Here is a 19910-nt window from a genome sequence, read left to right on the forward strand (position 1 = left end):
ACTGAGACAGCAAGTCGCTTCTGCTCCACCCTACACTCTAATCCATGGTGGAAAATGAGGACAAAAATAAATAAATAAATAAATAAATTCAAATTGAATACCAATAAATAAATAAAAATATTTATATAATTACAATTAAATTACTTCCCACCTTAATCCCCTAAAAACCCACAACCCGCTACAGAACTAAAAAGCAAAATTAATTTAAAAATGATTAATAATTGCAAAAAAATCATATTTAATTTAATATAATTAAATTACTTCCCACCCTATTCCCCTATAAACCCACAACCCGCTACAGAATTAAATTAGGCAAAAATTAAGTAACATAAAATGAATTACTTTAAATAAATTAAACATACATTACGAAAATAATATATACTTTTCACACATATACTAACATACAAAACACTTTAAAAAATTCGATATTATTAAAAATTCAATATATTTTAATGCCTATATTATATACATTGATATTTTAAACTTCTATATTTTGACTATCGGTATTATATTACTTACTTTCAATTCAATATTTTTAACCACTACATTGTGTCCATTCAATATTTTGTCCTTTCTATATTTTTACTTCGATATTATGTCCATTCTATATTTTGTATTCGATATTATGTCTATTTACTGACTCAAAGATCACACTCTCTCATGCCTTGACAGTGTAGTGACCAGCTGGTCACTGCTCTAGTTGTTCTGATGTACCAGCCACTCACAGAGGGCTGACTTACCCCCACCCCACAACCAACCAGGACAGGCATAACTGGACATGTGACGCTGCCAACAAACGGGGCCAGACGCACGCACCCTGGGCCAGTTCTCCCATACTAGTAAAGTGTCTTTGTGGTTATTTTATGCATGGGTGCCCCGTGCCCAACAACATTACACATGGTGCGCAACATTCAAGTTGTGATGTGTGATACAATTCGCTAATGTAGAATGTGTCTGCATGTGGGTTAGCTGGCATCCTCAGCGATGACACACATTGGCCCCAATGGAATGTTGCATGATTACAGTGGCAGCTTCCAGGCCGCCACGGTGTGGCACACACTATGCGAATGAGCCCTCAGCCAATTGGAGCCTTCGGCAGCGTACATTTTTTGATATTGCGGTGTGTGCGGTCTGCAACTGTGGGGCTCTGCATTGGCCCCAGTTGCCTTTAGGGGCACCGATGGGGATTGGGTGGGCCTCACACTTTGCATTTGGCAGGTTGCCACATTCATGTTTGGTGCCACAACACTTGGTGGGAGTTGTAGTTCTTCAGGGATTGCATGCGTGTTGATGATTGGTACATACCTCTGCTATTGAAGGCAGCAGCATCTTGTCTGCCGGAGGTGCATAAGGTAGAGCTGCAGGAAGGCTTCTAGCGCAGTATTCATGGCAGCTCCGGTGGTTTAGAGGGATTCTGTATCGGTTCTTCCTCTCCGTTGTTGTGTTTCTGCCATTCGTGAGATGGTGATTTTTACCAATGTGGGAAAGGCTGTTTGCAACATCATAATCTGGTTGGCGGACGGAACGCCGGTCTTGCTCTGTTGGCTCAGTCCGCCACCATTGTGTACGCGAAAATCCATGCAGAGCCTGTCCATGGCGGAAGGAAAATGGCCTGTGTTAGACCATTGTAATTAGGTGGTCACAATGACCGCACTTGGAGCGGGAAAAATGAACCTTTTCCGCCACCAGCGCAGATGGGCTTCCGTCCGTCATCTTAATGAGCCCCCTAGATTGTGGTTGCTGTTTGACCAGGGCTCACATCCCGGTGAACCAGTAACCCAATGTATAACATTAACGAAATATGTGTTTCTAAAATTCATTCCGTTTCTCAAAGTTAATGCAACCATGAGGCACATAAAATGAAAGAATTGTGTTTATAGGACTGACATTGTCTCCTGAATACAGACGTTGTCATTGTGCTGGCAGGTTTCTTTAATGCCCAGCAGCTGCATGTGACAAATAGCATGCATTTCAAAGGTAAACGCAGACATGCACACTTAATATGTTGTGCTGCAACCAATATTTCTGCTGTAATGACATTATGCAGGCTGCTGTTAAACAGCCTACAGTAGCATAGAGGACATTTAATGAAATGGAAAATATGAACTGCTGATATAGCACACACTTAGGAACCTAGCCTTTGAAGTTCCATCATTAGAAAGGCTCTGCCACAGTAGAATACAATGCAGATATGTCAGTATGCGGCAAGCTGTCATGCAGAATGCTTGCCAACTATTCTTTCAAAATATTGGACAAAGGAACAGACTTTTCATTTCTATTACTGTAATTTCTGTCAAACTTGGAAATGTTGTAGAAATCGTCCTTATCCCCCCTGCAGTAAAAGAATTTCTATTTACCAAGGAATTCTAATATAATCATAATTTTTTGTTGGCCCTGCCAATTAAGTAGTCATTAAAATAAGTCATTTATTTTCCGTTTTTCATCATGGGAATACCTCTGAAATAGGAATTCATTTTTTTTAAAATAATGATTTTCAAAGTAAGTGATTTGCCCATAAACCTTGCATAAATACATCCGATAAATGCGAAGACACAACGAGGTCAGATCATCTCATTGCATAAAAAGCAAGGCTTCTAAAATTCAATACACATCAACTCTATCCAAGTAACAGCATGCAGGCTCCAGGAAATAGAGATACATATTTTTACACAGATCCAGGTTTGTCAATTGTTAGTAGCAGCTGAAAGATGTGTGATGGCAATCAGGCATAGCCTCGGATTCCCATTAATCGTAATTAAAGGGCGAATGGTTTATTTGCTGATCATTCAAAATCAAACATTATATGGGGTCATATCTCGTAGTTTTAGTTTGGAGTTATCGAATGTTCATAAAAAACAAATTTCCCTGCCTGTCACTAATGCCATGAATGTCAATCTTCATAGATACCGTAATGCATTTTGCCCCAGAATAGGGGAAGAGGCAGAATAAACCACGCCATGTGCAGGCACACTGATTGTGTACCACCGATTGGACGCAGTTGGGGTCTCCCACTGACCTCCTAGGCACAGTCCATGCACAGGTGGTGCATCCATGTCCCTTAAATTACTGTACTTACCTCTTTACTGAAAAGTTCCAAACTACATGTGCAGATTTCATTGATACCCTCTTCCCAGTGAAGCTCAGAATTTCACCTCCATTGCAGAAAGCACATATATATATTTTTTGTTTTAATTTGGCATGCAGTCCTAATCTCCAATGGACACCCTCAATATGTGTGATGGACAGTTAGCCTTAGTAAGCAATCGTGATTCTCTAGCTAATCAGGGACCAGGTTTCAAAGTCTATAATCTATTTATATTTACAGTTAAATGGTAAAGTAAATGGTAGAAAAGATGCAACCCAATAAACTAAACACATGGGAGCTATCACAGTATAGTAGAACACGCTGACTCGCTTTGCTCATGAAGTACAATAGTGTTGTTACCAAACATTGGACAGGATTGAGCACAGTGTAAAAATAATACACGATCACCAGGTGACTATGATCAATATATTGCAAAAGAATGGAATTAAATTCCTCCTGCCAATGTTAAGTTACTTTGTTTCGAGTTAGTAATGTTTCCAGTACACAAATCAAGTGTTTGTAAACAATAAAGAACCAAGCAAAAACAATCACAATATGGCCAACTGTGTACCAGATAACCTGAAAAAGAAAGGACCACGTCCTGGACTTGGTTTGAAAAGTGTGTGTTGGTGGATCAAAGAATTTAGACTTAGGGGCCTATTCCGATGTCGGATGGCCCTAAGTCCGTCCAACATCAGGCAGGAGCTGTAACCGACTGACCTGCTGTTGTCGGTTACAGACCTGGTCGTACGATGCAACCGAACAGGGTTCGGTCACATTTGTATACCTTACAATGCAAGCATGCTTTCCCACCAGAAAGCATGCTTGCATTGCTGAAAGCAGGGGTGCAGTTCATCCCTGCACCCTGTGGCCGGCACCCCAAGGTGCAGGTGCCCCCAGGCCACCATCCGGCGGCCTCACGCCCATGAGGGCCCTACTGGGAACTCAAAGTTATAAATATTAGGCAATACTGCTCATTAACTTCTGCAAAGATTAATATAGGGCACTTAGGTATTAGTTTGATCTTCTGTTTATATTTTGTATGCAGTGGAGGTGGGAAAGAGCGCACATTTATAGAGCTATATGAGCCAGGGGTGGGTTGGCCCTAAAAGCAAACATATAGCTTTGGCACGTACATCCCTCAAAATCCATGTACAAATATGATACAGATTTACAATTTGGTTTTATTTTATTTATTCAACATTTGTTTAAATTTAATACAAAGAACAACACCATCCCATAGGAGTAATTTTTATGTACTTTGAATTCAGTTGGTAAAAGAATCCAACTTAATATGAATCAAACAAGTTAAACAAACATATAATGAGGCATACCACAAAATTAAATAATGAAAAAGGGTTAGCTTTTATATATAAATGCAATAATGAGTGTCAATACTTACATAGATTATATACAATACTTGTTCATTCAAGATCCAATCTGGGTTCAAGCTGGTAGCTTAGTTTAAAAATTATCGAATTCAGATCATTGGTAACAGAAAGCGCATAATCGTCTCTTTTGCCAATCATCTGACTTCGATCACTTTGAATGGACTATTGTCCAATAGTCTATGATGTGTTAGGTGGATATACCGGTCCCCATTAATCACTAGAAAACGAATTGGATTCCCTGATTATTGAGGGTCGATGGTGCTTTTCCCATTATTGCATCTTGGATCTTGACTGAACAAGGCTTGTATATATTCTTTATAAGTATTGACATTATTTATGTTATTTATATATAAAAGCATTTTTCATAATTAGATTTTGTGGTACACCTCATTATATGTTTGTTTTTCTTGATTAGTTCATCATAAGTTACACTTTAATAACTGAAATCAAAGCATCTTCTCTCTCCAACTCAGACAATCCCTGTCGCTGACCCCATTCAGGAAGGATCTCAAGACCTGGCTCTTCGACTGGACCCCAGCGTTAGGCGGTTCAGCCGCTTCCCCTTCCTCTCACCTCCCTCCAGCACCTTGAGACCCTCACAGGTGTATAGCCACACTTTGCAAACTCTGATTAATTGATTTAAAGCATATATAAATGACCCCTTCAGGAACACATTGTTCTATGATTAAGTGTATACCCAGGCTCCCAGGGGAATATTGGGTAACCTTTGTGTGTGTATTATGAATTTTATACATTTAATTATACCACTGCATTGAAGACATTTATGTAATGTATGTTTCAGAACATAAACTTATAAAGATATTATTAAGAATACTTCTGAGCCTCAACGATGGTTCCATTATTCTGTGTTCAGTTCTCTCATGGGTTGGAGGACTGAAAATCAGCAACAAAAATATTGCTATCTAAAATATTGCCAAAAAAATATAAAGGACAAAACTATTGACTACATACTTATACTTTGGGCTTGATTCACAAAGGACCTAAGCACTCATGGCGGAGGCCCTGTAGTCGTGGGGGGAGTCTCCACACTCAGGGTGGAATCTCCACAATGAGAATTCTGATTGCAGGGATTCCACGGGAGTGCAGAAAATTCCCCATGAATGCAGGGCCTCTGCCATGAGTGCAGAGACATTTTGTAAATCATGCCCCTTATATGTACATTCAAAACTGTGACTACAAAATATAGAAGATCAAGGTATGGTCATGTAAAGATGAGTATATATCATTTTGAACATTACACATTATTTTTGCATTAAAATATATGGATTTTATAAACAAAATTAAATTAAACAAATATAAATATAATATAAAACATTAAAACATTTTGTTGTAAATTATAAACATACATACAAATATATACTTTCAAAAATGGCAAAAAATAAATATCTGTTTTACGCAAACATGAATAAAAACCAATATTGGTAATATTCAGTAATAATTACAATCACTAGATAATATCATTATTAAAATACGATATATTTTGTAAAATGTAAAAATATATTAGCATTACTTTAAATTACATGAACAAACTAAATTTAAATAACTTTTAACATTAAGTAACAGAATATTTGTAACTTAAAAAAACACTTCAACAATCTAGGAGGAGTCAAATTCACTACTCCACTACAACCTAAGCACAGTAGTGAAAGTGTTGAACTTTGCAGAAGTCCAATGTACTATTCCCATTCCAACTTGATTCTCAGCTCCAGTTCTCATTGGCCTCTGTCATAGTCCACAAGGGCCGACTTCTCCTCCAACACCAAGGATAATCTTTTCTCATTCATTGCCATCTCTGCTGCTACCTTCTTCTCCTCTGCAGCAAAATTCTTTCCCTCCAGGGCCTGGGTGCCACTTGTGATTTCAGAGTAATTTCCAGTCCTCTTTTAATCTTTTACAGGAAAGTTCTGAAGTGAGTGCTTGGAGATTCAACATGTATTCCTCTCATGACCTATTGGGTGGGTGTTGCACAGTGGACGTATTAAGTGGTATGGCAGGGGTGCTTTAGCATTTAATACTAACACAATACAAAAATATGTACTTTATCAGTATACCTTCTTTCAGTCTTGTTAGAGTGGCAACGAGAAGACAGGCTGCTCAGAGGAACATGTGTTAAGCATTTAACATCACCAACATGGACAATAGTAATTAACACGACTCAAGAGAAATCGGAGACCATTTTAAAAATTAGCTCATATTCTCATATATTTCTAGACACAAAAACGAAACCAATACATATAGTATAATCAGAGTTATCAATTTTCAAAAGAAAATGAATCAATACTTTGCAATGTCAAAAATGTTAAAGTTGCGATCAATGGGAAAAACACATATATGCAATCATTACTTTAGAGGGTGAGTTCAACGGAACTCACCAAGAGTTAAGGTCTTGGGAGACCTTAGACCAGTTCACAAAAGCTAGCATGATTTTACCTGGCTCAGGGGAGCCGGATGCAGTGGTGCACTTTCAGCTGTCAAACGGAGCTGTCAATCAGATTTGTGGTGTTGAAATGGTTACCTTAACAAAAAGGTTGTTGAGAGTGAGAGGAGAAAAACCATGTGGGAAAAACGTAAGGAGCTAGCCCTGGACCAGGAGTCTCAAGGCAGATCTGATCTACCTGGCTCAGGAGACTCGTGTGCAGAGGTGCTCTTCGCTATCCAAGGTGCTGAACTCGTTACACGGCCAGACGAACTGGCTGGCGTGCCAAGAGAAAGCAAAAGGAAATGCAATATCTTTTATCTTTAGGATGAAGCCATAAGAGTGGTTTATCATTCAAGCAGATGAATCTCTTCTCTTGAAGTGCTGAGTAAATCAGGTAGTGTTGCGACTGACCAATCAATAAGCCTTGGTACGTGTAACCACTCCGTTTGAGCAAATCTTTATCCAGAGGACTAGGGGAGCGTTGTAGAAGCTAAACCTCACTGAAGGTGAGGACTACAGTTCCCAGAAGCCACTTGCACAAGGAATTTGAGTGGTGCCACTGGCAGCTCAGGGTGCAAGGCTTCAAGGGCGTGGACTTTGCAGTTTCTGCCCGCCAACTGCAGGGAACTAGTTTTGCTAGCGCAAGGGAGTTCTTGAGAAATCACTGAAACGAGTCAGAACCTGCTTTTTGACCTAAATTCAAGATGTCTGAATCCATTCATGGTTGTGCATCTCCGCTGCTAGCCCCTAGAGGTGTGGTCATCCTTGGGGAGAATGATGCCTTCCTGCACAGCTAAGATCTCACCTGCCCATGAATAACAGTATCTGGGGCAAGGGGAGGTATTTTCCTCAAAGTAGGGACAGTTCCCTTGTGCAGTGGTGCAAGTAAAGCCTTTCAGGCTTACCCCCACACCGGTGGAATTCACTAGCTATCCTGTATGGACAGAGGTGTCACCTCCTGCTCATACAGGTACTTTGTATCTGACCACTTGAAGCGACACACAGTCCCCCGCATCCGAAGAACGACCGCCGGTGGCAGATCCTTCTCCCACCTCGCCGCCAAGACCTGGAACACCCTACCTACCAACCTACGGCAGAGCAGACCCAAGACCTACTGGCCTTCCCAAGACTCCTCAAGACCTGGCTCTTCGATCAGTAGCAGCACCCCCCCCCCCCCCAGCGCCTTGAGACCCTCACAGGTATGCAGTGCGCTTTACAAGTGTTCTGATTGATTGATTGACTCCCCAACATGAGGTCAAACTTCAGTGTCGGCACCAAAGCTTTGTAAAAGCCTGCCAAGGTATGGGAACACTGGTTCGACTAGGTAGGCACTATCTAAAGTGCGACCTGGGTTCATGCTGGTTAAACTTCAACACCAACAGTGCGTCGGGGGTTAAAAACATGGCGTTTGACAAAAAATATGAAGAAATAAACCCGATCATCATGGAGCTGGACATACAGGTAATGCCCTAATGCTGGCCTATGGTATCTTATGGATCAACTTATTGTGGAATTACATTTAGAACGCTAACACAGGCTAGTACCTGCTCGCATATATACTTCCATACTGATAATATAATGCTCCCTGCCTCCTGGGCTCTAGAAAACCTACCTTAAGGGGTAACTGACATATAGTAACTGCAGTACGAAGACCCTGTCCCACATGGTGTGTGCAGGGTCGAACTCAATCAGGCAAGCAGCTCATGCAGGGCTGACATGGCAGACCTGCACACTTCGATTTTACTTGGGTTACTCAGGGGGCACAATACGCGCTTCTTACCCCTTTTACATCCCTACCTTGGGCACTAATGGCACCAAATGCTAGTGTCTTACGGAGTTGTAAAAGTACTTGCCAATTGGGTGTACTAATTCACATTTACAGTTTGAGGGAAGGAGCTCTGGTGCTGGTCCTGTTTATCAGGACCCAGCACATTTCAGCTCCATGACCAGAGCATCTAACAGCAAAAAGTGAGACGATGATAAGAACAAAATGGCACTTTACAATACTGGGAATAAGTACTGGCAACATCTAAATGAGGGGTGAAAGGTTCCCTGGGCTCACCCTACATACTTTGCGAGTTCAATTTTCAAAATGGCAAATATCTTCAGCCTAAAGTTCTGAGGGTTGGGTGTGTGTGTGTGCAGAGTGTACTATGCTAATCCTTTAATACTGACATCCAGTTTTAGACAGCCACTGTACAAGGTCTAAGACATAGACAGGAGTATGGTAGAGCATGTATGTATGGTAGCTTTCAGCAACAAGACAGTTACATACAAATTGTTTTGCCACTCTGTTTCCCTCCTTTGAAGTGCGCCTCAAATGGTGTATGTAAACTAAGCATGGGCGGAAAATCCGTTCCGCTCACGGATTTTGCGGATTTTCGGTAAGTTCGCAATCCGCGAGATTCGCGAATTTCCCGCAAAATCCGCGAGCGGAACGGATTGGGTCAAAAGTTCAAGCTGACTTTTTGTAACTATTTTAGAATGCCGCTGGCAAGCTGCCAGAGCCTCTAAAAAAGTTACAAAAGTCAGCTTCAACAGGAAGCACTAATAGATAAAGTAAAGCAGGTGCTAGAGTTGAAGCTCAAATTCAGTTACACAATCATTAATCACCCCAAACTTGGGGTGATTAATGACTGTAACTTAATTTGACCTTCAACTCGAGCACCTGCTTTACTTTATCTATTAGTGCTTCCTGTTGAAGCTGACTTATGGCTGAGGGCAGAAGGGCATAAAGTAGGACAGAAGGCATGAGGTTAGGCAGAGGGCAGAAGGGTACAGAAACCAGTGGGGCAGAGGGCAAAAGGGCACAAACAAGAGTGGGGTAGAGGGCTGAAAAGCATAAAAATAAGTGGTACAGAGGGCAGAAGGGCATAAAAAACGAGAGGGTGGCAGTGATGAACCAGGCAAAAAACAACCCGCGAACACGCAAAGCGTCCCGCGAACACGCAAGCGTCCCGCGAACAACCAAAAATAAAAAATCCGCAAAATTCGCGAGAGTTCGCGAATTTTGCAGATTGCGAATGCGTAAATTTGCAATTTCGCAGATTGTGAATTCGCAAAATTCGCCCCTACTTAAAAAATGCAGTAGCCTTGTTAAGCAGGTCTTGACTTTCCAGCTGGATCTGACATTGTGATGTCAACAAGAGACCTACTATGATGGGGTTTGTCAGGCTGAGGGAACAAAAGAACTGTGCAGCCCAAGTGTTAGCTATATCAGCTTGTGACAGTGTATACCACTTTGAAGGTAATCAAGTTCTTAGACTCAGCCAACAGGCCATCCTGTCAAGTGCACAGCACCTCACCACACTCAAAGCCTTTTTTCTGTAATCCTGTTTTCCTTATCCTACATCCCTAACTTCTGTAGCACAAACAGGGTTGAGGGAATTAGGGAATTGCGAGGCTTGTTTATATTCTCTGCATTCCCCTGCCCTTGGCATGACAGGCACTTGGAGGTAACTGCATTGGTGGTGAGAGTGATACCGTGCAAGAAGAGAGATATCAGTTAGGCGCAGAATCAGATTGTATAATGTGAAAGATCGTTGACCCAGGTAGATGGTGGTTGACAGGGAGGGGCTTAACTGGCACAGGTTCAGAGTGACAGCTGGGCTTTTGAGTGAAGTGCACAAGTTGGTTAGGACATGTGCCTTGCTGCGCCCTGCCCATGTGTACTTTAACCCTCTCCTATTTGCGCAATTATAGGAGCCTGGGGATTACAGCCACTGCCCCAGAGTCTCCTAAAAAGTGTTGGGTTCACCTGACCGAGCCAATCCTTGGGCTGCTCCCATGCTGTTTACTAACATCCACAGCAAGGGAGCAGCTTCTAGATTGCCTCAGAGTGAGGTGACGTGGTGGCAGCTCCTCGCGGGTCCTGAAACCTAAAGAGGTGGCATTCTGAAGCACAGGACTAGAGACCCTAGAGGGAAGAGTTAGTGTGAAGGGGCAGCGTTTAAAGGACAAAAAGCAGCTTGACAAATAACCCAGGAAGTATTGTGCCCAGACCAGAGCATCAAGAGGGAAGCCCAGAAGATTATTTATTGTTGTTATTTTTTATGTAATGCGTTTTTATATAGCGCAGACTTTAAACTAAGGTGTCAGAGCGCTTCACAATAGGAACAGTAGTGAAACATGAGAAAAATTACAAGTCAGCATGTTACAAGAGCAAATGTTATGTTAAATAAGGCAATAGTGACAATTGTGCATGTATCAAGAGCAAACAAAATACAAGAGGTAGCAAACAATATGTTACAAGTGGAAAAAACGTAACATGTGTGTGTGTATATTACAAAAGTGTACAAAGTACAAATGGAGGTATAATACTGCACTAAATGGCAGATACTCAAAACACAAGAACAAACGTTACGTTACATGAGGAAATGGTGGCAATTGTGCATGCATCAAATGCAAACAAAATACGAGAGGTAGCAAACAATACATTTCAAGAGGGAAAGTGACGTGTTTATGTTACAAAAGAGTACACAATACAAGTAGAAATATAGAACTGCAATACATGGCAGACTCAAACCACAAGGCACTTCTATAGTCATTTAGAACAGAATTTCCTATAAAGGTAGGACTTCCTTCAGATAATGGAGAGGGTGTAAATTAAATTTGGAAGTGTCTTTGAAGGAGGAGAGCTTTGAGGTCAGTTTTGAAGGCTTGAGAAGAGGTGGTGGTCCGGTGCTGAGGCGGAAGTGAGTTCCAGATTCTCACTGCATTGCCTGAAAAGGATTGGCCATTGACCTTTCCTTCTTGAAAGTGGGAGGTTCAAGCAAAAGATTTTCCGCATTACGTGATGGTCTAGAGCCTCCAGAGAGTTTCAGTTTATTCGCCAGGTAGACCAAACAGGAAACACCCTCTGCCTCTGAAGCACCTCAGCCGGTCTGGTTCACCACAGCGGAACTGGGTAAGTCAGACCAGAAACTTGGCTCCTGGATTATGCTCCAACTTTAAGAAAGTTGAAAAGTTGGCCACTGAGTCTCAGTGTGCCCGCTTCGTGGTGGTATGTAGGGTTAAAACACAAAGCCTCCACACCCTCACCTGTCCAAAATGCAACAACTCGAATAGGTTTGTAGTGCCTTGAGGCAATTTATTTCAGAGCTGCAGAGCTCATGCATTTACTCAATCAGACCATGCAGCTTTACAGCAATAATATGTGAGACTGTGATGGTGTAGGACAGTGTGGCGCTATTCCAGGAGTTCTTTGGTCAGCCTACACTAGTGGGGCTCTGAAGGGTGTCCTTCTGACTTCAAAAGTACTCACAGTGTATTTCTGGTCATGCTTGTCCAAGGTGCTTACACAGCAAATCAACGGAGATGATGGACAGAGTGTTGAACATTGCAAGCACTCATCCCCAGTCAACTGATCTGGGTTTAATCCATCATCATTCTTTAGCTCACTCTGCCACCCCAGTTCAGAGATGGCCATATGGAAATCAGTCCAACCGTGTGCCTCATAGGAACAGTCCAGCCAGAACTACCAAGCCATGTCTTCCCTGGACTGGAAACAAGCATCCTGGGACCGGTTTCTGGCTAATCAGCCGTCATCAGCCTGGCTAGCTTGAATCCAGTGACAAAGAGAGCAAGGGACCCACGTCTGGGCATACCCTGCCAACTTAGGGCGAACAGAGCAAAACCAAAGGGGATGATGGACGGAGTGTTGAACATTGCAAGCACTCAACCTCAGTCAACTGATCTGGGTTTAATCCATCATCATTCTTTAGCTCACTTCGCCACCCCAGTTCAGGCATGACCATATGAAAATCAGTCTGACCCTGTGCCTCATGGTAACAGTCCAGCCCAAACTGCCAAACCATGTCTTTCCTGGACCAGAAACAAGCCTCCACACCCTCACCTGTCCACAATGCAACAACTCCAACGGATTTGTAGTGCCTTGAGGCAATTTATTTCAGAGCTGCTGAGCTCATGCAGTTACTAAATCAGAGCATGCTGCTTTACAGCAATATCTGAATCTGTGATGGTGTAGGACAGTGTGGCGCTACTCCTGGAGTTGTTTGATCAGCCTACACTAGTGGGGCTCTGAAGGTTGTCCTTCTGACGTCAAAAGTACACAAAGTGCATTCCTGGTCGTGCTTGTCCAAGGTGCGTGGCTGCTCGTAGTGAGGCAGAGCGTTACAGATGTTAGCAGAGATTGCTGTCCCCTCCAGTCCACCTTCAGGGACTGGAGGGGACAGGACAAGTTTTGGTGGAGGCAGACTAAAAACTGGCCCTACTTTGAAGCATCAGAGGGACTAATGTGAGGGATGGATGCAACCCCCAGTGAAGTCAGGGCACTTCCAGGAGCTGAACCATCATTTAAGGGAGAGGGGAGACAACCTGCATGGGCGTCTATTGGGGGTAGCCATGCGTCCATTAGTAAGATGACTGTGAGTGACCCATTGCAGGTGAGGGACAGCCACAGTTGGGAAGAGGTTAGCCAAACGGGTGCCTGGTGCTGCCAGTAAGGGGTTGAGAGGGTATCCCCTACCCTAGGGTGATGATAGAGCATTGAAATCATTTGCTTAATGTAGCTAAATGTGTCGTTATTGACTACTATCCATTGCTGAATTCATGTATCAATCAATTTCTCTCCCATCCAGCTCTGTTTCAGTCCTGCATGCTTCCATCCATCCATTCATTGAGTGCATGCATTCATGGCTGCATTCATCCATCTACTCATTCATCTTTCCATCCATGCACTAACATCTTCATACTTTTATGCATCCACTCACCAGTCCTTTCAGTCTGTCGAATGTTTGGTTTATCCATCTACTCATTCTTGCAGCATTCATGTTTGCTTGCATCCATCCGTCCATCCCTTTACATGTTTATTTATTCCCTCATGGATTCAGTGGTCAATCCATTCACTAGTGCATCTGAAGTTTAGTGCTGCTCTCCATTAGTTCATACTGGTGCTGCTGTGTCACTTCGCATTATAATATGGTGGTAGGCCTTGCATGTCGAAAGAGATCCACATGGCTGCCCCTCCATGGGAAAACCCCCTTCCAGTATGAGAAACTGAGTAGTGAAGTCTACTGCTTCTGGGAAACTAAGCGGGACGGATAACAATTTACACTGATCCCTGGGCACTGGACTCAACTGGTAATATCACATCCTCTTCTTTGATTGTTACATTCATTCGGTTACCTCAAGGTGAGGGGCATGGTATTTTAAGTGTGATTCTTTACCAGACACAAATTATGTCTTTTTATTTGTAAATGTAGAAGCTGGCATTCAATAGGCACTTTTACTGCCCTGGAAAGGGCACAAAACATTTTAGGTACTCACATGCAGGCTCCATGTTTCACACTGTGCACAAACTGAGAGATTCTGTACTTTACTTCACAGATGCATGAGGTTGCTGACCTGGGACCCATGGTCATTGGGGGAAGGGGGGCTTTTCATGTTCTGGGTACTTCTGACGGGAGACAGCCATGGCAACGTGGGCTTTACACTGTGCTGCCATTTTGACGCTGCCATCACAACGCAAGTCATTACAATGACTTGCGCTGGAGGGCGCTCTTGGTAAAGGAATAGTTTTATTTTCTATTCCAACACCTTCCCTACTGTTACGTGGGCTGGAGTTGGAATAGAAAATTAAACTACTCCGCAATCCAGCGCCTACAGCGCAATTCGTTGTAACGACTTGCGTTGTAATGGATGCGTCGTAATGGTAGCGCGGGGTAAAGCCCGCGTTGTCATGACATACATCCCTTCTGACCAGCCCTGACCTTGGTGGGTGCCACTTCGGACTCCCCGGGTAGTGTATGGGATGGAGCTGTATGTAACTGCAGAGTCAGGCAACGCACAAGATAAATGATGTCATGGCTTAAAGCCTCTCAGTCCTCCAAAATGCTTTTCTTGGCCCCTAGGATGATAGAGGGTACGCCTTGACAATGAAAGCTTCAGGTATCCCTGGAGTCTTTGTCAGAGGATGGGCTCTACCTCAGAATCATCTTCATGCCGTAAGACAGCATGTTGGGTTAATTCATCTCCTACAGAGGCAAGGGACAGGTATGATCTCCTGCTCGGAAGGGCCGGCTCAATTTTATTTCCTCTGTGGTGGAAAACATAAGTGCGGCTAAGTCGTGGAAATAACATCAATTTTTATGCAGTAGCTGTGATTTTTATCACCCCTCTAATGCATTTTAGTCAGGGGGGCACCTACTTTTTGAACAGCTCCAATGCTCTATGTGCTGCCTCCATAATCCTGGTAGCTGAATGAGAGTTATTGTTCACTTATTCCAGTCCCTTGTCCTATTATTTTGAAGAATCCCCATTTATGTCTTCATGTTATTCATGTGATGGCTCAGATGATGGTGGTTTTATTGTAAAGATGTAATGGATGAGTGATGAGGATCATGCAGTGGATATAACATGATAGTTGTAGACTGGCAGGTCTAGAATGGCACAAACTCAACCCAAAAGTGTTGGAGCTCTTTGCATGGGCACTTTAAAATGCAACTTGTGCTCTCTCTCTTTTTCACAATTTTTCCAGAAGGGGAGAACCCAACCCCCCGTTATGACAGTTAGGCTAGACGCTACTCTCGCTCATCACAGGCCACTCATCCTGAACTTTTACATCTCACCACTTTCAAATGTCAGAAGCCGCCACTGGAGCTAAAGTCTCGACTTAGATCTTAAGACCTACCTATTTTCCCTGCCATAGATGTTCCCCTGCCCATTTCATGGTATTCTTTCCTTTTTTAATCAGTGGAGGAGGGATGGTACTTGCATTTTTGGATTTACACCAAAAAGCCTCTTTAGGGTAACAGTACGCTTAGTAAATATTCGCTTATGCTTGGAAAAATCACAAAAATAAATCTTATAAAATAACAGGTACCTCGCCTATAAATACATTGCTAAATGAAGTCTTCTAAGTCTAAAGTGGTGGGAAATAAAGTTCTAGGCCGGAGCTTGTGTAAAAGAGAAATTGGAAGAGGGTGTCACCCGAGTCCATAGGTTCTGCCCTTCAGAATACCCCACTTCTACTGACAGGTGATCCCAGCTTGGATGCCGCCACCTTTAATGAGTTGTTTACCACCTCCCTTGATATCATTGCTCCTATTAAAACGGTAAAACTCGCTAGGAAAAAGCCTTCCGCTCCCTGGTTCTCCTCAGAACTTTGCTTAAAGAAAAGAGCTTGTAAAAAGCTGGAGCGTATCTGGTGAAAAACGTATAATCTTGATGCGAAGAGTGTGTATAAAACAGGTCTAAAAAAATGGCATGCCCTCAAACGTCTAGCTATTAGGAATTACTTATCCAACCAAATTAAAAAGTCTGACAACTCATCCAAGGCAGTCTTCAAGATTGTACAATATTTTATGAAACCTCAAGCTACAAGGAGCACTATTACTCCATCAACTGATTTATGCAGAGATCTGTCAAATTTTTTCCAGGACAAGGTTCAATCTATATATTCTTCCTTTTCAGTGTCAGAGGCTTATACTACCACTTCTTTGGCTCCTGATTCTTCCTGCTCCTGGTCTGAATTCCGGCCTTACTGTGAGAAATTTTCCCTTTCAGACCTAGTGAGAACTAAATCAGGTTCGCCTATTGATCCTTGTCCAACTAGATTTTTCAAACTGCTGGCTTCTTTTTTCAATCCCCACTTAAATGTTATCTGGAATGTATCTCTGACATCAGGTAGCTATCCCTCTATATTGAAAAAAACATTAATTTTGCCTCTTCTTAAAAAGGAAGATGCAAATCCTGGCATACTTAAGAACTTCTGGCCCATCTAGCTCCTGCCTGCTCCTACAAAGGAGCAGGCAGGCGAAGGAAGGTCAGAGACAGCTTTCAGACTTTCTGGAGTCCAAAAACCTTCTCCATGACTCCCAGTCGGGCTTTAAGACGGGTTACAGTACTGAGACTGCTCTGCTGGAAGTGGCGGAAACCCTCCGAGAATCCCTTGACCATGGTAGCTGTGCCATGCTTGTGCTGTTGGACTTGTCCGCAGCCTTTTATACGGTCTCTCATTTGATCCCTTTCGACCGACTGGCACTACTGGGTATCTCGGGGACCATCTTGAACTGGTTTCATTCATTTCTGTATGCGCTGTCTCAGCAGGTCTTTCTGCGCCCACATGTCTCCTCTTCCTGCTCCCCAGGATTCGGCATTAAGCCCCACCCTGTTTAATGTTTAACTTGCTCCTCTGGCATCTGCAGTGGAACACTGTGGAGTGAGAATTATATCATATGCTGATGATACGCAGCTTGTCTTGACATTCAAAGACACTGCAAAGGCTGTGTTTGCCAGCTTCAGGCATTGCCTAACCAAGATTGCCTCCTGGATGACGGACAATTGCCTGAAATTAAATGCTAACAAAACGAAGGTGATGTTCTTTAACCGCATGCGTGCGGCGGTTATTTTTGCGCTGCGCAGCTTTTTTCTAAAAGCCGCGTTACATGACGAGCTGAGCTCGTCATCAGCGTGCGAGCGGCACGACTCATGACGAGCTCAGCTCGACATGAGCGCCGAAGGAGTTAATCAACCTTCACCCCGATGGGCAGATCTCTGCTGGCCGACGCAGCTAAACCCCCTCCCATCCCTGTAACCTCAGTCAGAAATGTAGGCTTTAAATTCGATTCTAAACTGTCGGGCAAGGCCCAGATTGGTCAAGTTTCCAGAGCTTGCTTTTGGAAACTTAGAGCTGTAGGAGAGTAGGCTCTGCTTCCTATGGTTACCCCACTTTTTGCTGTGTTTCACTGGTTTTTTGACTTTAGTCTGGCTGTGGCCATGCTAATCAGGATCACAGCCTAGCTGTTCACCCTCTAAATTGATACCATGTACTTTAGGTACATACCAGATTGGTTACTGGGTCACCCTTATAAGTCCCTGTATCTGGTACATTAGGTACCCAGGGCATAGGTAGCCCAGAGGCCTACCAGGGGCTGAAGCATGTATTGTGCCACCCCTGGTTGGCCTTCCAAACTGACACCACACGTCTGCACTTGTACCCTGGGTAAGGTGGAGTAAGCATCCCTTACTTAGATATAGTATCCCTATATCTACCTTTACATATAGACACATAGTAACCTATAAGTCACTCCTATGGCAGGCCTTGACAATCCTGAAGGCAGAGTACTTGGTTTTGCATGAGAGGGTGCCCTAGCATGAGCTGAGCCCCTCTGCAGTTTTCGGAAATATCTGCTTATAGCTGTTCTATGATATAGCCATACCATATACTCTTAAGTACATTATAATCCTCACGGTTAATGCTAACTTTGGTTTGGCTTTATCAAAACATGTTGTGTAAGGTGTCAAACACTTTGGAATACTACCCCCCCCACCAGATCTGGCGGCGGAGGAAGCATTCCACCCTTCTAGAGGGAGAAGACATGTACATACTGGTAAACCCGGTTAAAGTTAAACAGAGTCCCAGCATCACAAAATAAATGCTGCTGCCACAGACACGGGTATGCCCTCCTGCTGCTGGATGAAATTCCGTCAGGGGAGGCCTGGACAATATGTTTCCTGTCCAGGAAGGGGCTAGCACCACCCCAGACAGGCTTTAGTGTATTGGGGCAGGGTGGGTTGCATTCAGTGAATGCTTTTCAGACACCGCTTGGGGCACACAAGGTGCTCCATGCATTTCCTAGTTCAAACCGGTTGCTGGGGACTCAGCCCCAGCTCTGGTGTGAAACTGGACAAAGGGGTGGTCCACCCATAGGTGGGACCTTAGAGTTAGTCCAACCGCTAAACCCACTATAAGAATAGGAATCCAGTCCCTAGGTCTTTAGATTACCCTGGATGAAACTCTGCAACATATATCTTGGACCTTCAGCATTCCATATCGACTGGAAGACGGAAGAAATCTCCCTTGTTGTGAAGAGTGACCACCTTGTTCAAACAGGCAGCAAAAGCATCTTTGCCGGTCTGAATTATTTAGGCTCCCGCCGGATCCCGAAGAATCTGTGACACAGGACATAGACTTCCAGCCATCTCTGAAGCTCACCCAAGATCCCAGCAAAGCTGAGACCCGTAGCTGCCACAAGAGACGTGGGACCGGAACTCCTGGACATCCTGCATTTTTGCAACTGCACCTACTTCCCGAAGTATCCCGACGTTGTGCATTGGGATATTTAAAGCACCTGTCCCGAGCACCTTTTGCACTAAAGTACAGAGGCCAGCACTCCACGAGTGACCCGTGAGTCCCCTTTATTCACAGCAGCTCGAGGCTCCTTCACAGTTCCTAGTCCATTGGCTAGTGAGCCACCACGAAGGCCAATCCTTTATTTCTTGAGCTTTCCTGGTTTCTCTAGACGTGCTCTGACTCCCCTCCAAAGGAGGAGTCCTTCAGACCTTGCTGGTCTGAACCAAAGCCAATCTTGTCAACTTGCGTGGGTTGCTGTTGCCATGGCTTGCTGGGTCAAATCCAGATTCTGACGCTGCAGCACTCGACATCCTTTGTGGGATAGCTGGAATCCAGCTCCAAGTTGTTATCGATGCCTTCTGGTCCTCGTGGATGAAGCGTCAAGCTTCACCTCTTTCACCTGAAAACACCTGACATTGGTTGGCATCTTTCTATCTCCATCCTGGTCACTGGCTAGAGACCCAGACTCTGTCCCCTCTGCTTTCAGGTTCTTCACATCTCCGATTCACCCTTGGATCCACCCGGACACTTTTCCTCTGGTCGCCTGCAGCATTTCTTCGCAGCTCTCCTTAGGAATTGACGACGAAACCCGACACCAAAAGACACCTATGCACCCGGCTTCCCTGGGTGAGGTAACACGAGTACTCCGGTGCTCCTGTGCGTCTTGACTCTTGAAGTGTCCTAGTCTAAAAGGGTTCCATCGAAGTTCACCTCCATGTGCCCTTAATCTTTAAAATTGAACTTGTTTATTCTCCATAGAAAGTCAACGGTGATCCGCGGCTGTGTTTAGACACTGCACGCATCCTACCATGGGTGGTTCCTGGTAGCCCCAGCGGATCTACAGGCCCTAGGCCTGCTTTCTAACTCTCACGTGGTTCTTATACAACTATTTTAGTATAT

The sequence above is a fragment of the Lissotriton helveticus genome, chromosome 4_1 (genome assembly GCF_964261635.1).
Source record: "Lissotriton helveticus chromosome 4_1, aLisHel1.1, whole genome shotgun sequence".
Classification (NCBI taxonomy): domain Eukaryota; kingdom Metazoa; phylum Chordata; class Amphibia; order Caudata; family Salamandridae; genus Lissotriton; species Lissotriton helveticus.